Consider the following 7,500-nt stretch of genomic DNA (forward strand, 5'->3'; position numbering starts at 1 on the left):
TCGGACTAGGGAGGCTCTGCCGTGCCCCCTTGAGGTCTAAAGGATGACCAGTAGTTGTGGTTCTCGCCCCGGGACTTGGGTCATAGTATAGCCCAAGTGGGACACTTGTGTCGGACTAGGGAGGCTCTGCCGTGCCCCCTTGAGGTCTAAAGGATGACCATGAGGTCAAAAGGATGACCAGTAGTTGTGGTTCTCGCCCCGGGACTTGGGTCAGAGTATGGCCCAAGTGGTGCACTTGTGTCGGTCTAGGGAGGCTGTGCCGGTCCCCCTGGAGGTCTAAAGGATGACCAGTAGTTGTGGTTCTCGCCCCGGGACTTGGGTCAGAGTATAGCCCAAGTGGAGCACTTGTGTCGGACTAGGGAGGCTGTGCCGGGCCCCCTGGAGGTCTAAAGGATGACCAGTAGTTGTGGTTCTCACCCCGGGTCGTGGGTCCGAGTCTGGCCCGAGTAGAGCACTTTGGTCGGCTACCGGGGGGTGTGCCGTGCCCCCTGGAGGTCTAAAGGATGACCAGTAGTTGTGGTTCTCGCCCCGGGACTTGGGTCAGAGTATAGCCCAAGTGGAGCACTTGTGTCGGCCTAGGGAGGCTGTGCCGGGCCCCCTGGAGATCTAAAGGATGACCATGAGGTCAAAAGGATGACCAGTAGTTGTGGTTCTCGCCCCGGGACTTGGGTCAGAGTATAGCCCAAGTGGAGCACTTGTGTCGGCCTAGGGAGGCTGTGCCGGGCCCCCTGGAGGTCTAAAGGATGACCAGTAGTTGTGGTTCTCGCACCGGGACTTGGGTCAGAGTACAGCCCAAGTGGAGCACTTGTGTCGGTCTAGGGAGGCTGTGCCGGGCCCCCTGGAGGTCTAAAGGATGACCAGTAGTTGTGGTTCTCGCCCCGGGCCGTGGGTCTGAGTATGGCCCAAGTGGGGCACTTGCGTCGGACTGGGGAGGCTCTGCCGCGCCCCCTGGAGGTCAAAAGGATGACCAGTAGTTGTGGTTCTCACCCCGGGTCGTGGGTCCGAGTCTGGCCCGAGTAGAGCACTTTGGTCGGCTACCGGGGGGTGTGCCGTGCCCCCTGGAGCCATGGGAGTGAGCTCCAGCAGACTGGTATTTTTCGGAGAACCAGGCCCACACTCCTCAGACTTTGTGCCCAGGGACAGGCCACCAAAATCGGCCGCGGCTCGTGCACTTTGCCCCTGCGTTTCTCCCAGAACCAGAGCCGGAAAAATCCCAAAATTGATGCCCAGAGATAGTCGACTCTGCCTGGAATAGATTGCCACCCAAACCCGCCAACTCACGCTGGTTTTCCGATGGCCTCACCTACTAACCCGAGCATGGTCATCGCTCGCACCTTCCAAAACCTCCAGGGGCGCAGGCACTTTTCATTTACTGGCCATAAGGCCGACCGCCTTAAGCGTTAAGCGATAAGCGAAAGGCTTAGTTTGGACTTAGTTTTTGGAGCGACGAGGTCGCCGTTTTGTCAATTCTGAACCGATTTTCACGCGGTTTTCGACTGCCTGCGCCTGGGGAGCCGCCCAGAAGCCCCAGGCAGTGTTCTGGGTGGACTTCCGGACCGGTCCGGACCCGGTACCGGCCGGGGGAACCGCACCACGCCTCTCGGGCGTTTCTACACCGATTTTCGCGGGGTTTTCGACTGCATAGACGGGGCCACCTGCTGCAGGGCCCGAGGGAGGGCCTTACTGAGCTGGGTCCGACGCAGGGCCCGGTTCCTGGAGCCCGCTGGGGGGGGGGGGGGGTTCTCTAAGGCTCACGGCGGGCTGCTGAGGGGCCGGATCGGATGCAGACAGGCGCTCCTCTGCCCAGGTCTTTGCTCCCCTGCCCCACTAGGAATGGAAGACACACTGCCAACAGCTTCTGGAGGGTGATGGGCCCTGCTGCAGACCAGGTCCGACCCAGGTTTCAGCTATCCCACCCCGCAGGGACTTAAAGACACACTGCCATCAGCTTCTGGAGGCTGCTGAGCTCTACTATAGAGCAGGTCCGACCCAGGTTTCAGCTCCTGCAGCCCACTAGGACTTAAACACACACTGCCATCAGCGTCTGGATGGTGATGGGCCCTGCTGCAGACCAGGTCCGACCCAGGTTTCAGCTATCCCACCCCGCAGGGACTTAAAGACACACTGCCATCAGCTTCTGGAGGCTGCTGAGCTCTACTATAGAGCAGGTCCGACCCAGGTTTCAGCTCCTGCAGCCCACTAGGACTTAAACACACACTGCCATCAGCGTCTGGATGGTGATGGGCCCTGCTGCAGACCAGGTCCGACCCAGGTATCAGCTCCTGCACCCCGCAGGGAATTGAAGACACACTGCCATCAGCTTCTGGAGGCTGCTGAGCTCTGCTATAGACCAGGTCCGACCCAGGTTTCAGCTCCTGCACCCCGCAGGGAACTAAACACACACTGCCATCTGCAACTGGAGGCTGCTGAGCCCTGCTGCAGACCAGGTCCGACCCAGGTTATGGCTCTCCCACCCCCCTGGGACTTAAACACACACAGCCATCAGCTTCTGGATGGTGATGGGCCCTGCTGCAGACCAGGTCCGACCCAGGTTTCAGCTCCTCAACCCCGCAGGGACTTAAACCCACACCGCCATCAGCTTCTGGAGGGTGATGGGCCCTGCTGCGGGCCAGGTCCGACCCAGGTTTCAGCTCTCCCACCCCGCAGGGACTTAAACACACACAGCCATCAGCTTCTGGGGGCTGCTGAGCCCTGCTGCAGACCAGGTCCGACCCAGGTTTCAGCTCTCCCACCCCGCAGGGTCTTTAACACACACACTGCCATCAGCTGCTGGAGGCTGCTGAGCTCCGCTATAGACCAGGTCCGACCCAGGTTTCTGCTCCTGCACCCCGCAGGGAATGAAAGACACACTGCCATCAGCTTCTGGAGGCTGCTGAGCCCTGCTGCAGACCAGGTCCGACCCAGGTATCGGCTCTCCAACCAGGCAGAGACTTAAACACACACACACACACACACACTGCCATCAGCTTCTGGGGGCTGCTGAGCTCTGCTGTAGACCGGGTCCGACCCAGGTTTCTGCTCCTCCACCCCGCAGGGACTTAAACACACACTGCCACCAGCTTCTGGAGGGTGATGGGCCCTGCTTTAGACCAGGTCTGACCCGGGATATAGCTCTCCCACCCCGCAGGGACTTAAACACTCACTGCCATCAGCTGCTGGAGGCTGCCGAGCTCTGCTGCAGACCAGGTCCCACCCAGGTTTCTGCTCCTGCACCCCGCAGGGACTTAAACACACACTGCCACCAGCTTCTGGAGGGTGATGGGCCCTGCTGTGGACCAGGTCCGACCCGGATATCAGCTCTCCCACCAGGCAGGGACTTAAACACACACTGCAATCAGCTGCTGGAGGCTGCTGAGCTCTACTATAGACCAGGTCCGACCCAGGTTTCAGCTCTCCCACCAGGCAGTGACTTAAAGACACACTGCCATCAGCTGCTGGAGGCTGCTGAGCTCTTCTATAGACCAGGTCCGACCCAGGTTTCAGCTCTCACACCAGGCAGGGACTTAAACACACACTGCCATCAGCTGCTGGAGGCTGCTGAGCTCTGCTATAGACCAGGTCCGACCCAGGTTTCAGCTCTCCCACCAGGCAGGGACTTAAAGACACACTGCCATCAGCTGCTGGAGGCTGCCGAGCCCTGCTGCAGACCATGTCCGACCCAGGTTTCAGCTCTCCCACCAGGCAGGGACTTAGAGGCACGCTGCCATCAGCTTCTGGAGGCTGCTGAGCTCTGCCATAGACCAGGTCCGACCGAGGTTTCAGCTCTCCCACCCCGCAGGGACTTAAACACACACTGCCATCAGCTGCTGGAGGCTGCTGAGCTCTGCTATAGACCAGGTCCGACCCGGGATATAGCTCTCCCACCCCGCAGGGACTTAAACACACACTGCCATCAGCTGCTGGAGGCTGCTGAGCTCTTCTATAGACCAGGTCCGACCCAGGTTTCAGCTCTCCCACCCCGCAGGGACTTGAACACACACTGCCATCAGCTTCTGGAGGCTGCTGAGCTCTGCTATAGACCAGGTCCGACCCAGGTTTCTGCTCCTCCACCCCGCAGGGAATTAAAGACACACTGCCATCAGCTTCTGGATGGTGATGGGCCCTGCTGCAGACCAAGTCCGACCCGGGTTACAGCTCTCCCACCAGGCAGGGAATTAAACACACACTGCCATCAGCTGCTGGAGGCTGCTGAGCTCCGCTATAGACCAGGTCCGACCCGGGTTCCTGCTCCTGCACCCCGCAGGGACCAAAACACACACACTGCCATCAGCTTCTGGAGGCTGCTGAGCTCTTCTATAGACCAGGTCCGACCCAGGTTTCAGCTCTCCCACCAGGCAGGGACTTAAACACACACTGCCATCACCTTCTGCTGGCTGCTGAGCTCTGCTGCAGACCAGGTCCGACCCAGGTTTCAGCTCCTGCACCCCGCAGGGAACTAAACACACACTGCCGTCACCTTCTGCTGGCTGCTGAGCCCTGCTGCAGACCAGGTCCGACCCAGGTTTCAGCTCCTGCACCCCGCAGTGGATTAAAGACACACTGCCATCAGGTTCTGGAGGCTGCTGAGCTCTGCTGCAGACCAGGTCCGACCCAGGTTATGGCTCTCCCACCCCGCAGGGACTTAAACACACACCGCCGTCAGCTTCTGGATGGTGATGGGCCCTGCTGCAGACCAGGTCCGACCCACGTTTCAGCTCTCCCACCCCGCAGGGGATGAAACACACACTGCCATCAGCTTCTGGAGGCTGCTGAGCTCTGCTAAAGACCAGGTCCGACCCAGCTTTCAGCTCTCCCACCAGGCAGGGAGTTAAAGACACACTGTCATCGGCTTCTGGAGGGTGCTGAGCCCTGCTGCACACCAAGTCTGACCCAGGTTTCAGCTCATCCACCCCGCAGGGACCTAAACACACACTGCCATCAGCTTCTGAGTGGTAATGGGCCCTGCTGCAGACCAGGTCCGACCCAGGTTTCAGCTCCTCCACCCCGCCATCACCAGCTGGAGGCTGGCTGCTGCTCCTGCACCCTGCCATCAGCTGCTGGAGGCTTCTGTTCCTCCACCCCGCCATCAGCAGCTGGAGGCTGGCTGCTGGAGGCTGGCTGCTGCTCCTCCACCCCGCCATCACCAGCTGGAGGCTGGTTGCAGCTCCTGCACCCCGCCATCAGCTGCTGGAGGCTGCCTGCAGCCCCTGCACCCCGCCATCAGCTGCTGGAGGCTGGCTGCAGCTCCTGCACACCGCCATCAGCTGCTGGAGGCTGCCTGCAGCTCCTGCACCCCGCCATCAGCTGCTGGAGGCTGGCTGCTGCTCCTGCACCCCGCCAGCAGCTGCTGGAGGCTGGCTGCTGCTCCTCCACCCAACCATCAGCTGCTGGACGCTGGCTGCTGCTCCTGCACCCCGCCATCAGCTGCTGGAGGCTGGCTGCTGCTCCTCCACCACCCAACCATCAGCTGCTGGACGCTGGCTGCAGCTCCTCCACCCCGCCATCAGCTGCTGGTGGCTGGCTGCAGCTCCTTCACCCCGCCATCAGCTGCTGGTGGCTGGCTGCAGCTCCTTCACCCCGCCATCACCAGCTGGAGGCTGGCTGCTGCTCCTGCACCCCGCCATCAGCTGCTGGAGGCTGCCTGCAGCTCCTGCGCCCCGCCATCAGCTGCTGGAGGCTGGCTGCTGCTCCTGCACCCTGCCATCAGCTGTTCGAGGCTGGCTGCAGCTCCTCCACCCCACCATCACCAGCTGGAGGCTGGTTGCAGCTCCTGCACCCCGTCATCAGCAGCTGGAGGCTGCCTGCTGCTCCTGCACCCCGCCATCAGCTGCTGGAGGCTGCCTGCAGCTCCTGCACCCCGCCATCATTTGCTGGAGGCTGGCTGCAGCTCCTGCAACCCGCCATCAGCTGCTGGAGGCTGGCTGCTGCTCCTCCACCCCACCATGACCTGCTGGAGGCTGGCTGCAGCTCCTTCACACCGCCATCAGCTGATGGATGCTGGCTGAACGCTGGAGGCTGGCTGCTGCTCCCACACACCGCCATCAGCTCCTGGAGGCTGGCTGGCTGCTGGAGGCTGTCTGCTGCTGCTCCTCCACCCCGCCATCACCAGCTGGAGGCTGGCTGCTGGAGGCTGGCTGCAGCTCCTGCACCCCACCATCAGCTGCTGGAGGCTGGCTTCTGCTCCTCCACCCCGCCATCAGCTGCTGGGGGCTGGCTGCTGGAGGCTGGCTGCAGCTCCTCCACCCCGCCATCACCAGCTGGAGGCTGGTTGCAGCTCCTGCACCCCGCCATCAGCTGCTGGAGGCTGCCTGCTGCTCCTGCACCCCGCCATCAGCTGCTGGAGGCTGCCTGCACCTCCTGCACCCCGCCATCAGCTGCTGGAGGCTGGCTTCTGCTCCTCCACCCCGCCATCAGCTGATGGAGGCTGCCTGCTTCTCCACCCCGCCATCACTAGCTGGAGGCTGGCTGCTGGAGGCTGGCTGCAGCTCCTCCACCCCGCCATCAGCTGCTGGAGGCTGCCTGCAGCTCCTGCACCCCGCCATCACCAGCTGGAGGCTGGCTTCTGCTCCTCCACCCCGCCATCAGCTGATGGAGGCTGCCTGCTTCTCCACCCCGCCATCACTAGCTGGAGGCTGGCTGCTGGAGGCTGGCTGCAGCTCCTCCACCCCGCCATCAGCTGCTGGAGGCTGGCTGCTGCTCCTGCACCCCGCCATCAGCTGCTGGAGGCTGGCTGCTGCTCCTCCACCCAACCATCAGCTGCTGGACGCTGGCTGCAGCTCCTCCACCCCACCATCAGCTGCTGGACGCTGGCTGCAGCTCCTCCACCCCGCCATCAGCTGCTGGAGGCTGCCTGCAGCTCCTGCACCCCGCCATCAGCTGCTGGAGGCTGCCTGCAGCTCCTGCACCCCGCCATCACCAGCTGGAGGCTGGCTTCTGCTCCTCCACCCCGCCATCAGCTGATGGAGGCTGCCTGCTTCTCCACCCCGCCATCACTAGCTGGAGGCTGGCTGCTGGAGGCTGGCTGCTGCTCCTCCACCCAACCATCAGCTGCTGGACGCTGGCTGCAGCTCCTCCACCCCACCATCAGCTGCTGGACGCTGGCTGCAGCTCCTGCACCCCGCCATCAGCTGCTGGAGGCTGGCTTCTGCTCCTCCACCCCGCCATCAGCTGCTGGAGGCTGCCTGCTGCTCCTGCACCCCGCCATCAGCTGCTGGAGGCTGGCTGCTGCTCCTGCACCCCGCCATCAGCTGCTGGAGGCTGGCTGCTGGAGGCTGGCTGCAGCTCCTCCACCCCACCATCAGCTGCTGGACGCTGGCTGCAGCTCCTCCACCCCACCATCAGCTGCTGGACGCTGGCTGCAGCTCCTGCACCCCGCCATCAGCTGCTGGAGGCTGGCTTCTGCTCCTCCACCCCGCCATCAGCTGACGGAGGCTGCCTGCTTCTCCACCCCGCCATCACTAGCTGGAGGCTGGCTGCTGGAGGCTGGCTGCAGCTCCTCCA

The sequence above is a fragment of the Nothobranchius furzeri genome, unplaced genomic scaffold, assembly GCF_043380555.1.
Source record: "Nothobranchius furzeri strain GRZ-AD unplaced genomic scaffold, NfurGRZ-RIMD1 Scf204, whole genome shotgun sequence".
Lineage (NCBI taxonomy): Eukaryota > Metazoa > Chordata > Actinopteri > Cyprinodontiformes > Nothobranchiidae > Nothobranchius > Nothobranchius furzeri.